Source organism: Globicephala melas, chromosome 3, assembly GCF_963455315.2.
Source record: "Globicephala melas chromosome 3, mGloMel1.2, whole genome shotgun sequence".
Lineage (NCBI taxonomy): Eukaryota > Metazoa > Chordata > Mammalia > Artiodactyla > Delphinidae > Globicephala > Globicephala melas.
Genome location: NC_083316.1, coordinates 136534297 through 136553908, shown reverse-complemented (window position 1 = coordinate 136553908; position 19612 = coordinate 136534297). Strand labels below are relative to the sequence as shown.

General features: G+C 39.2%; 1 protein-coding gene across 1 annotated transcript in view; it reads left to right on the top strand.

Annotated features, from left to right (window-relative positions):
* Positions 1 to 19612, top strand: part of ATP10B (ATPase phospholipid transporting 10B (putative)) — a 581864-nt gene that overhangs the window by 101717 nt on the left and 460535 nt on the right. The window contains 1 exon segment of the mRNA XM_060296561.2: positions 8068 to 8169. The gene's annotated coding sequence lies outside the window, so the exon portion shown is untranslated.

Genomic DNA, 19612 nt, shown 5'->3' with positions numbered 1-19612 from the left:
CCTATATGGCCCTTGCCATGATAGAGCTTGCAACTGAGTGAGAGAGCTACATTTTTTTTTAATCAGCATACAATTTAAAAAGTTAAGTGCTATAAAGGAATAGCATGAGTTAAAAGATTCCAAGAGACTACTGACTTAGATTGCAGAGTCAGGTAAATCCTCTCCTAGGTGACAATTAAATTTAGACCTTGATACCCAAATCCCACCTCTATGCACTGGCACAAGATTGAATCTCAGAGACAGAGTTTTGGGTGAAGTAGAGAAAAATATCTTTATTGCTTTGCCAGACAAAGGGAGCCAGAGTGGGCTAATGCCCTCAAAACTCTATGTCCCCGACCTGGAGGAGGTAGTGAGGAGTTTTATCATAATGGTTCAAAGAGGAGGGCATCGTCAACTCGTTGACATTCTGTTGCCAAAATCTTGGCTCTCTGTGTACCAATGCCGAACAGAAATATGGAGACAGAGTTATGGAGGAGAAAGAAAGAGTGGTTTTATTTCTTTGCCAGGCAAAGAGGGAACACAGTAAGCTAACACCACAAGAACTGTGTCCCCCTTCCTAGGGAATAGGGAGAGGTTACACAGTCAGGACTCAGTAAGAAGTATGTGATAAGGATCAAGGCAGTAACAGTCTTGATTTCTTCTTTCTTCTGCAAAGTTTCAAAAGGGTGGGGTTGCTGACAAGATTAAGGTGTGTGCAGGGTTTCTGGTTGTTGGGTCTCCTAATCTTGATGAGCTTCTCCGATGGTCCCTTTACTCTTGCCTCAGGTGCTTTCTGGCTGCTCCCCCTTTGATTAGCAACTGTTTGAATCCTGTGATAAAACCCTTGGAACTTCTTGTGATAAGAGCAATAAATGTGTCTTTTGTTATGTTAATGAGGTGACTTTTGAACCACGCCTAAGGATGGGGGCTGGATGCCCAGAAAAGCGATTAGAGATTGGAACTTTCAGTCCCATCCCCCTGACCTCCAGGGAAATGAGAGGGGCTGGTGATTGAGTTCAGTCACCAATGGCCAATGAGTTAATCAATTGTGCCTCCATAAAAACCCAAACGGAGTGGGTTTGGAGAGCTTCTGGGTCGGCAAACGCGCGGTATGCTCAGAGAGGGCATGGGTGCTCCATGACCTTTTCCGTATCTTGCCTTATTCGTCTCTTCCATCTGGCTGTTTTTGAGTTATATCCCTTTACAACAAACCAGCAATCTAGTAAGTAAAATGTTTCTCTGAGTTATATGAGCTGCTCTAGCAAATTAGTCAAACCCGAGGAGGGAGTCATTGGAACCTCTGATCTATGGCCGGTTGGTCAGAAGCTCCGGTGATAAAGTAGACTTGTGACTGGCTTCTGAAGGGGCTGGGAGCAGGGGGTAGACTTGTAGGACTGAGCCCTTAACCTGTGGGACCTGATGCTATCTCCAAACAGCATTGAGTTAAATTGTAGGGCACCCAGCTGGTATGTCAGAGCATTGCTTAGTGTAGAGGGAAAAAAACCTCATATTTGGTGACCAAAAGTATCAGAAACGGAGAGTTCTGTGTGAGCAGTAAAGGAGACACAGGAGGTGGAAGACTGAGTTTTTCTAATACAGATACTGTCTTTATCAAGCATTGGAAACTATGCAAGCATGAGTGAGAAGGAGCCTGCTAGGAGAGATGCTAGGTCATTTAAAGCCTTATGATCAGTTAAGGTCTTATATTTTATTCATTGAATAGTTTTAAGGACTGAAGTGCCAATTTGCTCTGTGGAGAATGTGTTGGAAAAGAGTAAAACTGAACACATGTAGATGGGTTAGGAGGCTATTGAAAGCGTTCACATGGAAAGTGACAATGACTTGGATTAGGATGGTGGCTGTTAAGGTAAATAATTGATTGGATTTGAAATATATTTTAAAGGTAGAATCAGTAGGACTTGGCCATGGAATAAACAGGGAAATGAGAGAAAAGGAGTTATGAAAAGTTTTGGCTTTAAAAATATAAAAGTTTATATTTTGTTTATGTAGATTTTCCAAAATACTTCACGTGCGTTATCTGATTTGATTGCCACAGTAACACAATGGGATCAACATTATTATCCCTTTTACAAAGAAGGTTCACAGGAGTCATATGGACTGTCTGCTGTTAATCTAGTAATTAACCCACACCTGAGACCAGAACCAAATTCTATAGTACAGATCTTCCTCCACTTACAATGGGGGTTACATCCTGATAAATCCATTTTAAGTTGAAAATACGGTTATTTGAAGATGCACTTAATACACCTAACCTACAGAACATCATAGCTTAGATTAGCCTACCTTACGCGTGCTCAGAACGCTTATACTAGCCTCCAGTTGGGCTAAAGCATCTCACACAAAGCCTATTTTATAATAAAGTGTTGGCTATCTCATGTAATTTATTGAATACTGCACTGAAAGTGAAAAAGCGTGGTTGTATGGGTACAGAATGGTTGTACGATATCAGTTGTTTACTCTGATCACGTGGCTGCCTGGGAGCTGTGGCTCACTGCTACTGCCCAGCATCGCAAGAGATGATTATAGCACTTAGCACTAGCCCAGAAAAAGATCAACATTTGGAATTCAAAATACTGTTTCTATTGAATGTGTATTGCTTTCACACCATGGTAAAGTAAAAACATTGCAAGTCAAACCATCGTAAATTGGAGATCGCCTGTACTGGTCCAGAGCTCTTTTCTTGTAGTAGTATATATAGCTTTCCTCCCTCGGTGTGTGTATAAGAAATACAAAAGAGGCAATTATCAGAAAGTTGATGTTTCTGCCATGTCCTCAGTCACTACAAAAGTCCCAGCCAAACTCATCACCAAGTAAATCAAAGAGTATTCTGGAGCCAATAATAATAATATTAGATGCATTTTATTGACACCTTCACAGTCTTTCAAACCATTAACATTATCTCATTTGTCTTAATAATCCTTTGGAATACATACCAACATTAATCCTTTTTAGAGCTAAGGAAACTGAAGCACAGAAAGAAAAAATACTTTGCCTGAGCTGACAGAACTAGTAATTGGTCAAGCCAAGATAACACCAGAGCCTACACTATGCTGCCCGTTATGAACTCGAGAAGAAAATTTAATAGTAAAAGCATGATTGCACAGAACTGAATCCGGACTCAAAATATGGGCATTCCAGTGCTGGCTTTGTCACTGACTGTAGCCTTTAGTCCATTTCTTGCCCCTCAACCCCTGCCTCACCCGTAGCCTCAATTTCTACCTGTAAAATGAAAGGCTTTCATTACATAATTTCTAGGGCTCCTTCTGAGTCCCATTCTTGTTTTTCCTGTCCTTTTGTAGGTAATTATATTTTCAAGAGTTGGTTAATATAGTTTGTGTTACTACCTGCCAATCTCCTCACCTACCACCCCCACCCAATTTTTTCTTCAGGCTTGGAAACCTCCCACTACCCCAGACTTTCTTAGACAGCTCTCAGCTGGCTTTTCAGGGTGTTCAAGAAACATCAGCTTGGTTGCTAGCTTGGCAATTAACTCATCCTGCTAGCACACTCTCTGTGTGAACGCGCTAAATTGCAGAGAGTGTTTATCATAGTCAGGCTGACAGCCTCCTGCTGTTGGCTTTGATTTGCTAAATACCTGCAAAGATTAGGTGCCTGGAACACCTGGTCTGCAGAGCAGGGTGCAGAACAGAGCTGCAGGCAGCATCTCAAGAGGATCCGGTGTGCCCTCCCGTATCCCCTGCCCGCCCCTCTGCTTCTCAGAGAGAAGTAACGAGAAAGTGGCAGAACCTTAAATGAACTGAGATCGACCTTAGTCTGGACTGCAACCAACTCAACCAAGGGAGGTGGGAACCCACTGTCATCCCTTTGCCCTGGCTGATGCTATCATGATAAACTAATGAACAATGATGGTGTGCTTATTACTATGTATGAGGATCGATGCCAAATACATCAGCTGCACAAACTTATTTAATCTTTACAGCACCCCAGGAGTTTGAATAACTTGCCCCCAGTTATCCAGCGGGTGGATAGTATAGCAGAATTGGATTTGACTTGTTCAGATCTCACCTCAGCCTGAGAATTTACCGTTAGGTCTCCTAATCCCTTCCCATTGCCCTGTTTCCCACATCCCAAGCATCGCTAGACATTCTGAAAGGTAGTAATGAGCTGGCAAGCAGAATACTTTCTGCCGTGCTTTTCCTTCTCAGTTATGTAATCCCACCGCTCAAAGTGCAATGGTCCTGACCCAAGCTGTGAAGGTGCGATTTAGACAGTGGTAGAAAGAGATTTGATGAGCAACCAATCAGAGCATTCTTTTGAGACTACCGTCTCCTCTGTCTCATGCTGACTCTGGCTCCACTCAAGTCCCAGTCTTTGAATTTGGAAGTTGAAAGGCAACGGTCATTTGGTTCAGTTGGACATAATATTTTATTGAAAACACTGAAACGCCAAAAACCAGGTACCACTGCTTATATTTAAAATTTGCTGCGGTCAGACAGACTTGAATGAGAAGTTTGCTTTTTACATATACACACTCTGCGACCTTAGACAATTTGCTTAACATCTCTGAGTCTTGGTGTCCTCATCTGTCAAATGGAGGTGGTATAGTACTTTTTTCAAAGGCTTGCCATGAGGATTACAATGTAAACTTCACCGGGGAGGGGAAGCATGGGATTGTGAGAATACATGTGCTTTTGAATCTTTTCTCTGAGACTTCAAGACACTGAATAAGTCACCCAGTGTCTGTGAGTCCGTGTTCTTCACCTGTCCGTGGGAATAATAACACTGCTTTGAGGGTTGTTGTGAAGAACTAAATGAGATGACGTATTAAAAACGCCTAGAGCAGCAACTGCCACAGACTTCTCGCTCGGTTAGCACAGCTCTCTCCGTTGACACATATTCGTATTTTAATTCCTTAATTCTTTTGAACTCACACGTAAACTAGATGATGTTATCACATTAGTAGACACAAGAATATTAATTAGGTTGATGAACATAAACATCACTCAGGAATTCAGTGAGTTTAATATCTTTGTAGACCTATTAGCTTCTCCCAACTTGCATAGTTATGAATTGTGGACTTCAGCAACACAGATGTATATGGGTCAGAAGCGGGCCTGAGCAAAAAGGTGTAGTCGCATGGTGTCAACCCGCAGTCCCAAAACAGCTCGCAAATGCTGGTGAGCAGATACTATCACAGCCTGCTTGTTCTGTGTGTACACAGTAGTGCGATTTTTCTCTTGAATTTGGTAAGCTGGAATAAGGGACATACTGAGGCCAAGTTCCTTCACTGGGGGCAAGTGGTGGCCTGCTGTGTCTGCACTTCCCAAACTAGGGCTTTTGTACCAGGACCTCAAGGTCCCACAATTGACAAAATATTTCCCACTGTTTGTCAGTTCTTTTTTTTTTTTTTTGCGGTACGCGGGCCTCTCACTGTTGTGGCTTCTCCCATCGTGGAACACAAGCTCCGGACTCAGGCTCCGGACGCAGGCTCAGCGGCCATGGCTCATGGGCCCAGCCGCTCCGCAGCATGTGGGATCTTCCCGGACCGGGGCACGAACCCGCGTCCCCTGCATCGGCAGGCGGACTCTCAACCACTGCGCCACCAGGGAAGCCCTGTCAGTTCTTTTATTCTTCTTCAATGTAAAGTTATTTGACTTACTCTTCAATTAGGAATAGGTAATTATAGCTCTTGCGAAGTATTAAAAAAAAAGTTTCCATGCTGGGTTTGTATAAAAATGTAGTTGTCATTGCCCTCAGGAGAAGGGGGCTGGAATTTGCAGAACACATGGCAGAATCTTTCTGTAGCCCTCTCTAGGAAGTCTATTCCGAAGAGACACAGGGACAGCTGTTCCCTCCAAGAGCTGTCAGCACACATGAGGGAAATGGAAATAGGCAGATTTCTTCTCAAAAACTAACTTCTAGGCCAAGAGAGGAATATGGTAACCTCAGACCCCTGGCACAAGAAAGCCTAGTATGTCAGAGGCCAATACCCAAATTACAAATGCAGTAACATACCTATAATTTGAACCACTGAAACATTGTAACAAAACAAAGGGGTCTATTAAAAAAAAAAAAAAAAGACAAGGTGATGAGCAGAAAAAAGTCCTGGGTTTAGAATCAGAGAGACCTTGATTAAGCTCCTAGTTGTGGGACCTGGAATAAGTTATCCATCCTGTCTCAATGCGAGCTTATTTTTCTATAAACAGGGATGCTGATGTCCACCTCAGCAGGGTTTTGTGAGGATTAAGTGAGATAATATACAGAAAATCCCTAGACTGATTTCTGGCACACAGCACTGACAAATAAATGCATGGTCGCTTTTTTCATTCTTGAGTCCACCTGGGGAAAAGGGGATTCTTCAAAGTGTTGCAGGTTTTAAAGTTTGTCCTCTGTCCTCCATGTTTAAAAGGAACACTCAGACTTGGGTATTAAGTGATAGTAAGGCCCTTTATTGAACATTTACTATAGGCAGGCATGAAGCCAAGTGATTGACATGTATCCAACATTAAGTGGTACATTTCATTATCGCCTCCTTTTTACCGAGTAAGAAACTGAAGCTCTAGCTTTAAGTAACTGCATCAGTGACCTGGTTAGGAAGGAGCAGAATCAGGATGGAATCCAGGTCTACCAGGAGAGCCAAAACACTCAACAACTGTACTTTTCAGCTACCCTGAATTCTTGGCTGCATGACCTCATTTATCCCTACGCTTTTTTTTTTTCCCACTCTTCCTGACCTCTTTTCAGTATCTTTTCTACAGTAAAATCTTAACTCATTTGGGATTTGTAAGCATTCTGACGTTGAGGCTACCACCACTGCACGTTGTTCAGGAACCACTTGCTTCATACTCAGCGTAAAAGAGTGGTGCTATGGGTATGTTTAAACTATTTAAGGGGGCTCCCCTGGTTGCGCAGTGGTTAAGAATCTACCTGCCAGTGCAGGGAATACAGGTTCCAGCCCTGGCCCGGGAAGATCCCACATGCCGCAGAGCAACTAAGCCCATGCGCCACAACTACTGAGCCTGTGCTCTAGAGCCCACGAACCACAACTACTGAGCCCATGTGCCAACTATTGAAGCCCGTGCTCCTAGAGCAGTGCTACGCAACAAGAGAAGCCACTGCAATGAGAAGCCCAGGCACCGCAATGAAGAGGAGCCCCTGTTCACGACATCTAGAGAAAGCCCGTGCACAGCAACAAAGACCCAGTGCAGCCAAAATAAATTAATTAATTAAAAAAGAAAAACACTATTTAAAGAAGTGAAATGTCCTCAAGCACCCCTGAGTATCATTGTTCTTGTTTACTTATTAAATCAAGTCACCTTAGCTGGGCAAACACGTGTCCATCCTAAGTCAGTTCCTGTCTATGACACTGAGCTAGAAGTAGCTTTTGAGTTTACCTTATTTACCTCCTTCACTTTCCATCAAAGACCTTGGGCTCCTAGAGGTTAATAGTAGCAGTACAGTAGTAGTAGTCAAAGCAGTAGTGGCAGCCACAGAGTGGTTGTAGCAGCAGCATTGAATGCTCACTATGAACTGGACAGAACGCTATGCACTTTATTTGCACTATTACATTTAGTTTTGACAAACGGCTATGAAAAACAGACATTGTTTCTATCCTCATCTATAGGTAAAGAAACAGAGATTATATAGTTCATTTAGGGTCAATTAGCCAAGTAATGATACTATAGTATTTGCAGAGTGTGTTCAACTGATAATATAGAATAGCAACCCCAATTTAAAGGCTTGTCACACTGGATTCCCTCATACCATCCCACATGAGTTTGGTGGGTGTCTATTTTCTGAAATGTGCAAAACCATATAAGTGAGGCAGATAAAATTATAAAGCATAGAAATGCAGAGAATAACTGTCAATGAGGCTATTTGACCTTCTGTGAAGAATTAGAACAGGGACCAGCAAACTATGGCCTGTGGGCCAAATCTACTCTGCCACTTGTTTTTGTAAATAGAGTTGTTTTGAGACACAGTCAAGCCCATCGATTTATATATTGTCTGTGGTGGCTTTCAGGCAACAATGGCATATTTGAATGGTTGCAAGAATGACTTTATAGCCTGCAAAGGCAAAAACATTTACTATTGGTCTTTTGACAGAAAAAGTCTTCCGACCCCTGGCCTGGCTTAGAACATCACCAGTTCTACTGATGTCCTACATTCCTCCCAGATCACATGCCAGCCTCCCACTGCTTCTCAGAGGTAACTGATACTCTACATTTTGAGTGGACCATTATCTTACTTACTAAGAAAAAAGTTTTGGCACATAGGTATTCATCTGCAATATTTCATATAGTTTTGCTTGCTTTTTTTAAAGGAAACTTTTTATTGAAGTACACACAGAGAAGTGCACAAACCATAAGTTTGCAGCATATTGAATGTTTACAGAATAAAAGCAGTACTAGTGGTAGTAGTTAGGTGGTGGCAGGGGTATTACCCCCACCAATGTACAGAACATTACTACGACCTCAGAACACATTCTCATGCACCTCCCCAGCCACTATCCCTTCCCAAAAGGAAGAACAATTATGACATCTATTACCATCCATTAGTTTTGCCTCTTTTTTTATGAAGATGAAACCGTTGATTGTGTAAGCTTGCATTTGGCTTCTTTGCTAAATATTGTGTCTGTGAGATTCACCCATGTGATTGCATAAAGCAGTAATTTGTCAATTTTCATTACTCTAGTATACCATTATATGACTATACCACAATATTCTCAGTATTTTAATTATCATTCAGTTGTATTTTAAATTTCCGTTATGATTTTTTTCTGGTCTCAAGACAAAAAATATAAGGTTTTTTGTTTGTTTGTTTCCTGTATTTCTTTAAATCTATCCCTTTTAAAAGGTTATTTCTAAACGTACTGTGATTATATAATGTGTTCTAATAATGAACATATTCTGAAATTTATTGATATTTGCTTTACAGCCTAGTATTAGGTCTGTTTTATGAATGTTCCATAAATGCTTGAAGAAAAATATTATTCTTTAGTTGTTAGAAGCAGAATTTTCTGTACATCTATTATATCAGTCTTGTTATGTGTGTATTCAAATTTCTATATCCTACTAATTTTCTCTCTGCTTGTCTTAAAATTGATAAAGATATATTGAAAATTTCCATGATGGTGGATCTACCAATGTGCCCATGTAGTTCCATCATAGGTTATATCTATATGTGTCTATATATGTATAGATATGTATAGGTATAACATTTTATTAGATACATATAATTTCAGAATTATTGTGTCTTCCTGGTAATAAAACCTATCATTATGTCACTATTTAATAGTGATTCACTTTATCACTCATCGTGCTCTTTATTTATCTTAAAGTACAATTTGTCTTATTACTCAGCTTTCCCTTGGTTAGTACTTGCCTGATATGCTCTTTTCCATCATTTTTCTTTCAATCTTCCCACAGTCTAATGTTTTAAATGTGTCTTTTAGATATCATAGAGTTGGATCTTTAAAAACTTGATCTGATAGTCTCTGTCTCCCAGTTGACAGGCATAATTCATTGTAATTGTTACTACTAATATCAATATAATTGAACTGTTTTCTGTCACCTTATTTTATGCTTTTTTTTCTCTTTTTTCTATGATAGTTATATGTTTTCCAAATCTATTTCTCCTCTTTCACTTTTCTGGTAATGATATAGTCTATTTCTATTCTTTTACCCTTAACATTTTCCCATGAATACTTAACCTGGAATTTAATCAACAGAACCAAAAAACCCTTCCCAGCTACCAAAATCTACCTCATTTAAAAAGCCATTGAGTTATAAATGATAATTTTTGTTGGTCTACAGTAATAATATTTTAGAGTCTAAAACTTCACAAGGAATTCCTACTGTGTCTATTTTTAGGGCCCAATAGTAATAAGGACACAGGAATTTATACTCCTTCCTTTTCCTTTCTTTTTTTTTTTAATTTCCAAAAGAGTTACCAGAACTTAAAGACATACTTTGATTGATAAAGTTTAAAAAAGAAATCCATCTTGTAAGCAGACTGTGAGATTTCAGAGTAAGGCTCAGGCAAGATCACATTAGGATCACATTTGGAACATGGCAGAAGCAAGGCCACTCTGCAACCACAAATGATTAAACACAGCCTCCTCTGACTGACCTGCATGATTCTGATGCTGCTTTACCAATGACAGCTCTAGCCCCTATAATCCTCTCACCTCCTAGATAAAATGCACTAAGATACAATCACTGCTGCTTGAGAGCTTCCAGTAAAGAACCAGCCCTGGCTTTCTTAATCCCTCCTGAGAATCATCCAGCACAAGCCTAAATCCTACAAGAAGCCCTTGCTAGTCTCCTTTTCCCTTACTAAGATGTTCCCATGGATTCACTGGAAGGTGTTTTCCTTTGCTGCAGCAAGCTAAATAAACCAAACATTTTTTTCTGGGTGTTCTTGGTGGCTTTTAGTCAGTGGGTTTCAACAATTTTGATCTCTATTTTTTTCAATAACAAGTAAATTACTTAAGTAATGATGAGATCATGTGGGTATTCCTTTTATTCCAACTTAAACTTTCTAGAATAATCTATATAGCAAAATCAAGTTGTTTTAATAAAGGTGGCTTTTGGTGTTAGGTTTGAAAAAGTTGCTTGTGGTATACATAGTCTAAACTTTGAAAATTGTACTTTGTACCTTACTAATGTAAGAGGCAATGTGGCAGTAGAGAAAAAGCATCAGAAAAGCAAGCCATAGGGTAGACCCCATCATATTATTCCTGCTAGGTGACTTACCTGTCCTGAATCTTGTTGTCTCCATTTGTGAAATGGGCATATTAATAACCTACCCACTGATCTCCCAGTTTTACTGAGAACATAGGCATATGACTTAAAATTTATTTACAGAAATCAGTGTTGTCAATGTAATCCATGCAATATGGCAGTTCTCGCTTTGCTGCATAAAAATCACCTGGTGAATTTTTTTTTTAATACCATTACCCATACAACTTAAATCAGAATTCAGAGCATGAGAACTGACTCAGAATAGCCAAAACAATATTGAAGGGGAAGAACAAAGTTGGAGGACTGACACACCCAACTTCAAGACTTATTTTAAAGCTACAGTAATCAAGACAGTGTGGTAATGGCAAAAAAATAAAAGATTAAAAATAAATCTGTATTTTTGAAAATACCTCAGATGATTCCGATGTGCAGCAAAGTTAGAGAACCAGTGGGTTAGAGAAGCGCTTTTCAAACTTTAATGTTCATACAAAATTTTTTTTTGTACAGCATGTTCTTATTAGTTATCTATTTTATACATATTAGTGTATATATGTCAATCCCAATTGCCCAATTCATCCCAAACTGCCCCCCCAGCACTTTACGCCCATCGGTGTCCATAAGTTTGTTCTCTACATCTGTGTCTCTATTTCAGCCTTGGAAATCAGTTCATCTGTATCATTTTTCTAGATTCCACGTATATGCATTAATATACGATATTTGTTTTTCTCTTTCGGACTTACTTCACTCTGTATGACGGTCTCTAGGTCCATCCACATCTCTACAAATGACCCAATTTCATTCCTTTTTGTGGCTGAGTGATATTCCATTGTGTATATGTACCACAACTCCTTTATCCATTCATCTGTCGATGGGCATTTTGGTTGCTCCCATAGCTTGGCTACTGTAAATAATGCTGCAATGAAAATTGGGGTGCATGTGTCTTTTTGAATTATGGTTTTCTCTGGGTATATGCCCAGTAGTGGAACTGCTGGGTCATACGGTAGTTCTATTTGTAGTTTTTTAAGGAACCTCCATACTGTTCCCCATAGTGGCAGTATCAATTTACATTCCCACCAACAGTGCAAGAGGGTTCCCTTTTCTCCACACCCTCTCCAGCATTTGTTGTTTGTAGATTTTCTAATGATGTCCATTCTAACTGGTGTGAGGTCATACCTCATTGTACTTTTGATTCACATTTCTCTAATAATTAGGGTTGCTGAGCATCTTTTCATGTGCCTGTTGTCCATCTGTATGTTTTCATTGGAGAGATGTCTATTTAGGTCTTCTGCCCATTTTTTGATTAGGTTGTTTGTTTTTCTAATATTGAGCTGCATGAGCTGTTTATATATTTTGGAGATTAATCCTTTGTCCATTGATTTCTTTGCAAATATTGTCTCCCATTCTGAGGGTTGTCTTTTAGTATTGTTTATAGTTTCCTTTGCTGTGCAAAAGCTTTTAAGTTTCATTAGGTCACATCTGTTTACTTTTGTTTTTATTTCCATTACTCTAGGAGGTGGATCAAAAAAGATCTTGCTGTGATTTATGTCAGAGTGTTCTGCCTATGTTTTCCTCTAAGAGTTTTATAGTGTTTGGCCTTACATTAGGTCTTTAATCCATTTTGAGTTTATTTTTGTGTATGGTGTTAGGGAGTGTTCTAATTTCATTCTTTTACATGTAGCTGTCCAGTTTCCCAGCACCACTTATTGAAGAGACTGTCTTTTCTCCATTGTATATCCTTGCCTTCTTTGTCATAGATTAGTTGACCTTAGGTGTGTGGGTTTATCTCTGGGTCTTCTATCCTGTTCCATTGATCTATATTTCTGTTTTTGTGCCAGGACCATATTGTCTTGATTATTGTAGCTTTGTAGTATAGCCTGAAGTCAGGGAGTCTGGTTCCTCCAACTCCATGTTTTTTCCCTCAAGATTACTTTGGCTATTCATGGTCTTTTGTATCTCCATACAAAATTTAAGATTATTTGTTCTAGTTCTGTGAAAAATGCCTTTGGTAATTTGGTGGGGATTGCATTGAATCTGTAGATTGCTTTGGGTAGTATAGTCATTTTCAGAATATTCATTCTTCCAGTCCAAGAACATGGTATATCTCTCCATCTGTTTGTGTCATCTTTGATTTCTTTCATCAGTGTCTTATAGTTTTCTGAGTATAGGTTTTTACCTCCTTAGGTAGGTTTATTCCTAGGTATTTTATTCTTTTTATTGTAAGAGTGAATGGGTTTGTTTCCTTAATTTCTCTTTCTGATCTTTCATTGTTGGTGTATAGGAATGCAAGAGATTTCTGGGCATTAATTTTGTATCCTGCAACTTTACCAAATTCATTGATTAGCGTTAGTAGTTTTCTGGTGGCACCTTTAGGATTCTCCATGTATAGTATCATGTCTTCTGCAAACAGTGACAGTTTTACTTCTTTTCCAATTTGTATTCCTTTTATTTGTTTTTCTTCTCTGATTGCCATGGCTAGGACTTCCAAAACTATGTTGAATAATAGTGATGAGAGTGGGCATTCTTGTCTTGTTCCTGATCTTAGAGGAAATGCTTTCAGTTTTTCACCATTGAGAATGATGTTTGCTGTGTGTTTGTCATATATGGCCTTTATGATGTTGAGGTAGTTTCCCTCTTTGACCACTTTCTGGAGAGTTTTTGTCACAAATATGTGTTGAATTTTGTCAAAAGCTTTTTCTGCATCTATTGAGATTGTCATATGGTTTTTATTCTTCAGTTTGTTAATATGGTGTATCACATTGACTGATTTGTGTATATTGAAGAATCCTTGCATCCCTGGGATAAATCCCACTTGATCATGGTGTAGGATACTTTTAATGGGTTGTTGGATTCTGTTTGCTAGTATTTTGTTGAGAGTTTTTGCATGTATATTCGTCAGTGATATTGGTTTGTAATTTTCTTTTCTTTGTTATATCTCTGTCTGGTTTTGGTACCAGGGTGATGGTGACCTCATAGAATGAGTTTGGGAGTGTTCCTTCCTCTGCAATTTTTTGGAAGAGTTTGAGAAGAATGGGTGTTAGCTCTTCTCTAAATGTTTGAATTCACCTGTGAAGCCATCTGGTCCTGGACTTTTGTTTGCTGGAAGATTTTTAATCACAGTTTCAATTTCATTACTTGTGATTTGTCTGTTCATGTTTTCTATTTCTTCATGGTTCACTCTTGGACGTTATACCTTGCTAAGAATTTGTCCATTTCTTCCAGGTTGTCCATTTTATTGACATAGAGTTGCTTGTAGTAGTCTCTTAGGATGCTTTTTATTTCTGCGGTGTCTTTTTTAACTTCTCCTTTTTCATTTCTAATTTTATTGATTTGACTCCTCTCCCTCTTTTTCTTGATGAGTCGTGCTAAAGGTTTATTAACTTTGTTTATCTTCTCCAAGAACAAGCTTTTGGTTTTATTGATCTTTGCTATTGTTTTCTTTGTTTCTATTTCATTTATTTCTGCTCTGATCTTTATAATTTCTTTCCTTCTACTAAAATTGGGGTTTGTTTGTTCTTTCTCTAGTTCCTTTAGGTGTAAGGTTAGATTGTTTTTTTGAGATTTTTCTTTTTTCTTGAGGTAGGATCATTTTGCTATAAACTTCCCCCTTAAAACTGCTTTTGCTGCCTCCCATAGGTTTTGAATCATCATGTTTTCATTGTCATTTGTCTCTAGGTATTTTTTAAATTTCCTCTTTGATTTCTTCAGTGATCTCTTGGTTATTTACTAACAGTGTTTAGCCTCCATGTGTTTGTGTGTTTTGTTTTGTTTTTTTTTTTTGGCTGTTTTGGGTCTTCATTGCTGCATTGCCTTTCTCTAGTTGCGGCAAACAGGGGCTACACTTCATTTCAGTGTGTGGGCTTCTTATTGCAGTGGCTTCTCATGTTGTAGAGCACGGGCTCTAGGTGCACGGCCCTCAGTAGTTGTGGCACATGGGATCAGTAGTTATGGCTCATGGGCTCTAGAGCGCAGGCTCAGTAGTTGTGCACATGGGCTTAGTTGCTCCGCAGCATGTGTGATCTTCCCGGACCAGGGCTCAAACCCATGTCTCCAGGCAGGTTCTTAACCACTGAAACACCAGGGAAGTCTTGCTTGTGTTTTTTATGTTTTTTTCCCTGTAATTTATTTCTAAATAAACTGTGATTAGAAATGATGCGTGATATGATTTCAATTTTCTTAAATTTACTGAGGCTTGATTTTTGACCCAAGATGTGATCTATCCTGGAGAATGTTCCATGTGCACTTGAGAAGAAAGTGTAATCTGCTGTTTTTGGATGGAATGTCCTATAAATATCAATTAAATCTCTCTGGTCTACTGTGTCATTTAAACCTTGTGTTTCCTTAGTAATCTTCTGTCTGGATGTTCTGTCCATTGGTGTAAGTGAGGTGTTAAATTTCCCCATTATTACTGTGTTACTGTCAGTTTCCTCTTTATAGCTATTAGCATTTGCCTTATGTATTGAAGTGCTCCTATGCTGGGTGCATATATATTTATAATTGTTATATCTTCTTCTATATCTTCTTCTTGGATTGATCCCTTAATCATTATGTAGTGTTCTTCCTTGTCTCTTGTAACATTCTTTATTTTAAAAATCTATTTTTTCTGATATGAGGATTGCTGCTCCAGCTTTCTTTTGATTTCCATTTGCATGTAATATCTTTTTCCATCCCCTCACTTTAAGTCCGTATGTGTCCCTAGGTCCGACGTGGGTCTCATGTAGACAGCATATACATGGGTCTTGTTTTTGTGTCCATTCAATGAGCCTGTGTCTTTTGGTTGGAGCATTTAATCTATTCACATTTAAGGTAATTATCGATATGTGTGTTCCTATTACCATTTTCTTAATTGTTTTGGGTTTGTTTTTGTAGGTCCTTTCCTTCTATTGTGTTTCCTGCCTACAGAAGTTCCTTTAGCATTTCTTAGCATTTCTTGTAGAGCTGGTTTGGTGGTGCTGAATTGTCTTAGCCTTTGATTGTGTCTAAAGCTTTTGATTTCTCTGTCAAATCTGAATGAGATCCTTGCTGGGTAGAGTAATCTTGGTTGTAGGTTCTTCCCTTTCATCACTTTAAATATATCATGCCATTCCCTTCTGGCTTATAGAGTTTCTGCTGAGAAATCAGCTGTTAACCTTATGGGCATTACCTTGTAGGTTGTCATTTTTCCCTTGTTGCTTTTAATAATTTTGGTTTGTCTTTAATTATTTGTCCATTTGATTACTATGTGTCTCAGCATGTTCCTCCTTGGGTTTATCCTGCCTGGGACTCTCTGAGCTTCCTGGACTTGGTGGCTGTTTCCTTTCCCATGTTAGGGAAGTTTTCAACTGTAATCTCTTCAAATATTTTCTTGGGTCCTTTCTCTCTTCTCTTTCTGGGACCCCTGTAATGCACATGTTGGTGCATTTCATGTTGTCCCAGAGGTCTCTTAGGCTGTCTTCATTTCTTTTCATTCTTTTTTCTTTATTCTGTTCCATGGCAATGAATTCCACCCTTCTGTCTTCCAGGTCACTTATCCGTTCTTCTGCCTCAATTATTCTGCTATTGATTCCTTCTAGTGTAGTTTTCATTTCAATTACTGTATTGTTCATCTCTGTTTGTTTGTTCTTTAATTCTTCTAGGTCTTTGTTAAACATTTCTTGCATCTTCTCGATCTTTGCCTCCATTCATTTTCCGAGGTCCTGGATCATCTTCACTATCATTATTCTGAATTCTTTTTCTGGAAGGTTGCCTATCTCCACTTCTTTTAGTGTTTTTCTGGAGTTTTATCTTGTTCCTTCATCTGGTACATAGTCCTCTGCCTTTTCATTTTGTCTGTCTTTCCGTGAATGTGGTTTTCATTCCATATGCTGCAGAACTGTAGTTCTTGCTTCTGCTGTCTGCCCTCTCATGGATGAGGCTATCTAATAGACTTGTTACACGCTTCCTGATGGGAGGGACTGGTAGTGGGTAGAGCTGGGTGTTGCTCTGCTGGGCAGAGCTCAGTAAAACTTTAATCTGCTTGTCTGCTGATGGGTGGGGCTGGGTTCCCTCCCTGTTGGTTGTTTGGCCTGAGGCAACCCAGCACTGGCACCTACCCGGCTCTTTGTTGGGGCTAATGGTGGACTTTGGGAGGGCTCACACCAAGGAATACTTCCCAGAACTTCTGCTGCCAGTGTCCTTTTCCTTCTGGTGAGCCACAGTCACCCCCCCACCTCTGCAGTAGGCCCTCCAACCCTTGTAGGTAGGTCCAGTTCAGTCTCCTATGGGGTCACTGCTTCTTCTCCTGGGTCCTGGTACACACACTACTTTGTGCATGCCCTCCAAGAGTGGAGTCTCTGTTTCCCCCAGTCCTGTCAAAGTCCTGCAATCAAATACGACCAACATTCAAAGTCTGATTCTCTAGGAATTCCTCCTCCCATTGCCGGGCCCCCTCATTGGGAAGCCTGACGTGGGACTCAGAACCTTCACTCCAGTGGATGGAACTCTGTGGTATAACTGTTCTTCAGTTTGTGAGTCACCCACCCAGCAGCCTTGGGATTTGATTTTATTGTGATTGCGCACCTCCTACCGTCTCATAGCAGCTTCTCCCCTGTACTTGGATGTGGGACATTCTTTTTGTTGAGTTCCAGTGTCCTCCTGTCAATGATTGTTCAGCAGTTAGTTGTGATTCCAGTGCTCTAACAAGAGGGAGTGAGAGCACGTCCTTCTACTCCACTACCTTCTGTTCATTCAAATTTTTGATTTTCATAAAATGTAGACTCTGATCCAGGAGGTCTGTGGTGGAGCCTGAGAGTCTACATTTTTAACAAGGTACCAGGTGATGCTGATGTTTCTCATCCATGGACCATCCATGGGTTATGGAAGAAAAATGCTAAAAATATATATATAAAAGACTAAAGAAAAATAAAAATTACAAATACCTTCATAACTCAAGTTGATAGCCAAAGCTAATATAAAATCTTAGGGCCTGAGATAGTCACTACCAAAGAACCTGGCAAGGAAAAATTACTTGTGTATAAAAATATTTTGTGGTTAAAATTCATCCCTTCTCATTCCCTCACCTTCCACTTGGATTAAGAGAGAAACAGGCTAGAAAAGTTAAGTGCACAATGAGAAAGAAAACCAGGAAAAGCAAAAGAATGAACATTTTAATGAATTTGTTTTATAAGGAATTAAGAAGGGAATTAACTGTTGATGAAAGTTATTTTCGCTTTGTTTGGCAAATGAAAATAATTATTATGTACACTTAAATTGTGCTATTTGTGCAGTGCTTTTATAATAATGTACTTTTAAAGAAATGAACCAATATATGTTAATGCACTGTGAAATATTGAGTGTACCACAAATAGATGCTTCAGTAGGTGGGAAATCATAAACAGAAGCTGGAAAGACTCTAAACATTAATGAACCTTCAGCATCCAGTGACGTTAAGTAAATGTGTATTTTAGGAAGTTCCACAGCTCTAAACAGTACTGCCTCTGACCAATGAATTGGTTTGAATCACAGGTCAAAAAATATATATATATATGCCAAATTATATATATGCCAAATTATATATATATATATATGCCAGATTAATAATCTCCCAAAATAGATATTCTGCAAGTAAAATTTCAAAATTGAGTACCTACCATGTACTATTGTCAAAAGATACAAATAAGCCCTGATCTCTACCCTTAAGTAACTCATTAATTTAGTAAACGTGTTATAATATCACTGATGGAAATTAGATTCTTTTTTTTTTTTTTTTTATTAAACATCTTTATTGGAGCATAATTGCTTTACAATGGTATGTTAGTTTCAGCTTCACAACAAAATGAATCAGTTATATATATACATATGTTCCCATATCTCTTCCCGCTTGCGTCACCCTCCCTCCCACCCTCCCTATCCCACCCCTCCAGGCGGTCACACAGCACCGAGCTGATCTCCCTGTGCTATGCGGCTGCTTCCCACTAGCTATCTACCTTACGTTTGGTAGTGTATACATGTCCATGCCTCTTTATTGCTTTGTCACCGTTTACCCTTCCCCCTCCCCATAGCCTCAAGTCCATTCTCTAGTAAGTCTGTGTCTTTATTCCTGTTTCCCCCCTAGGTTTTTCATGACATTTTTTTTTTCTTAAATTCCATATATATGTGTTAGCATACGGGTCTCTTGCAGACAGCCAATATATGGGTCTTGTTTTTGTATCCATTCAGCCAATCTGTGTCTTTTGGTGGGAGCATTTAGTCCATTTACATTTAAGGTAATTATCGATATGTGTGTTCCCATTCCCATTTTCTTAATTGTTTTGGGTTTGTTATTGTAGGTCTTTTCCTTCTTTTGTGTTTCTTGCCTAGAGAAGTTCCTTTAGCAGTTGTTGTAGAGCTGGTTTGGTGGTGCTGAACTCTCTCAGCTTTTGCTTGTCTCTAAAGGTTTTAATTTCTCCATCAAATCTGAATGAGATCCTTGCTGGGTAGAGTAATCTTGGTTGCAGGTTTTTCTCCTTCAACACTTTCAATATGTCCTGCCACTCCCTTCTGGCTTGCAGAGTTTCTGCTGAAAGATCAGCTGTTAACCTTATGGGGATTCCCTTGTGTGTTATTTGTTGTTTTTCCCTTGCTGCTTTTAATATGTTTTCTTTGTATTTAATTTTTGACAGTTTGATTAATATGTGTCTTGGCGTATTTCTCCTTGGATTTATCCTGTATGGGACTCTCTGTGCTTCCTGGACTTGATTAACTATTTCCTTTCCCATATTAGGGAAGTTTTCAACTATAATCTCTTCAAATATTTTCTCAGTCCCTTTCTTTTTCTCTTCTTCTTCTGGAACCCCTATAATTCGAATGTTGGTACGTTTAATGTTGTCCCAGAGGTCTCTGAGACTGTCCTCAGTTCTTTTCATTCTTTTTTCTTTATTCTGCTCTGCAGTAGTTATTTCCACTATTTTATC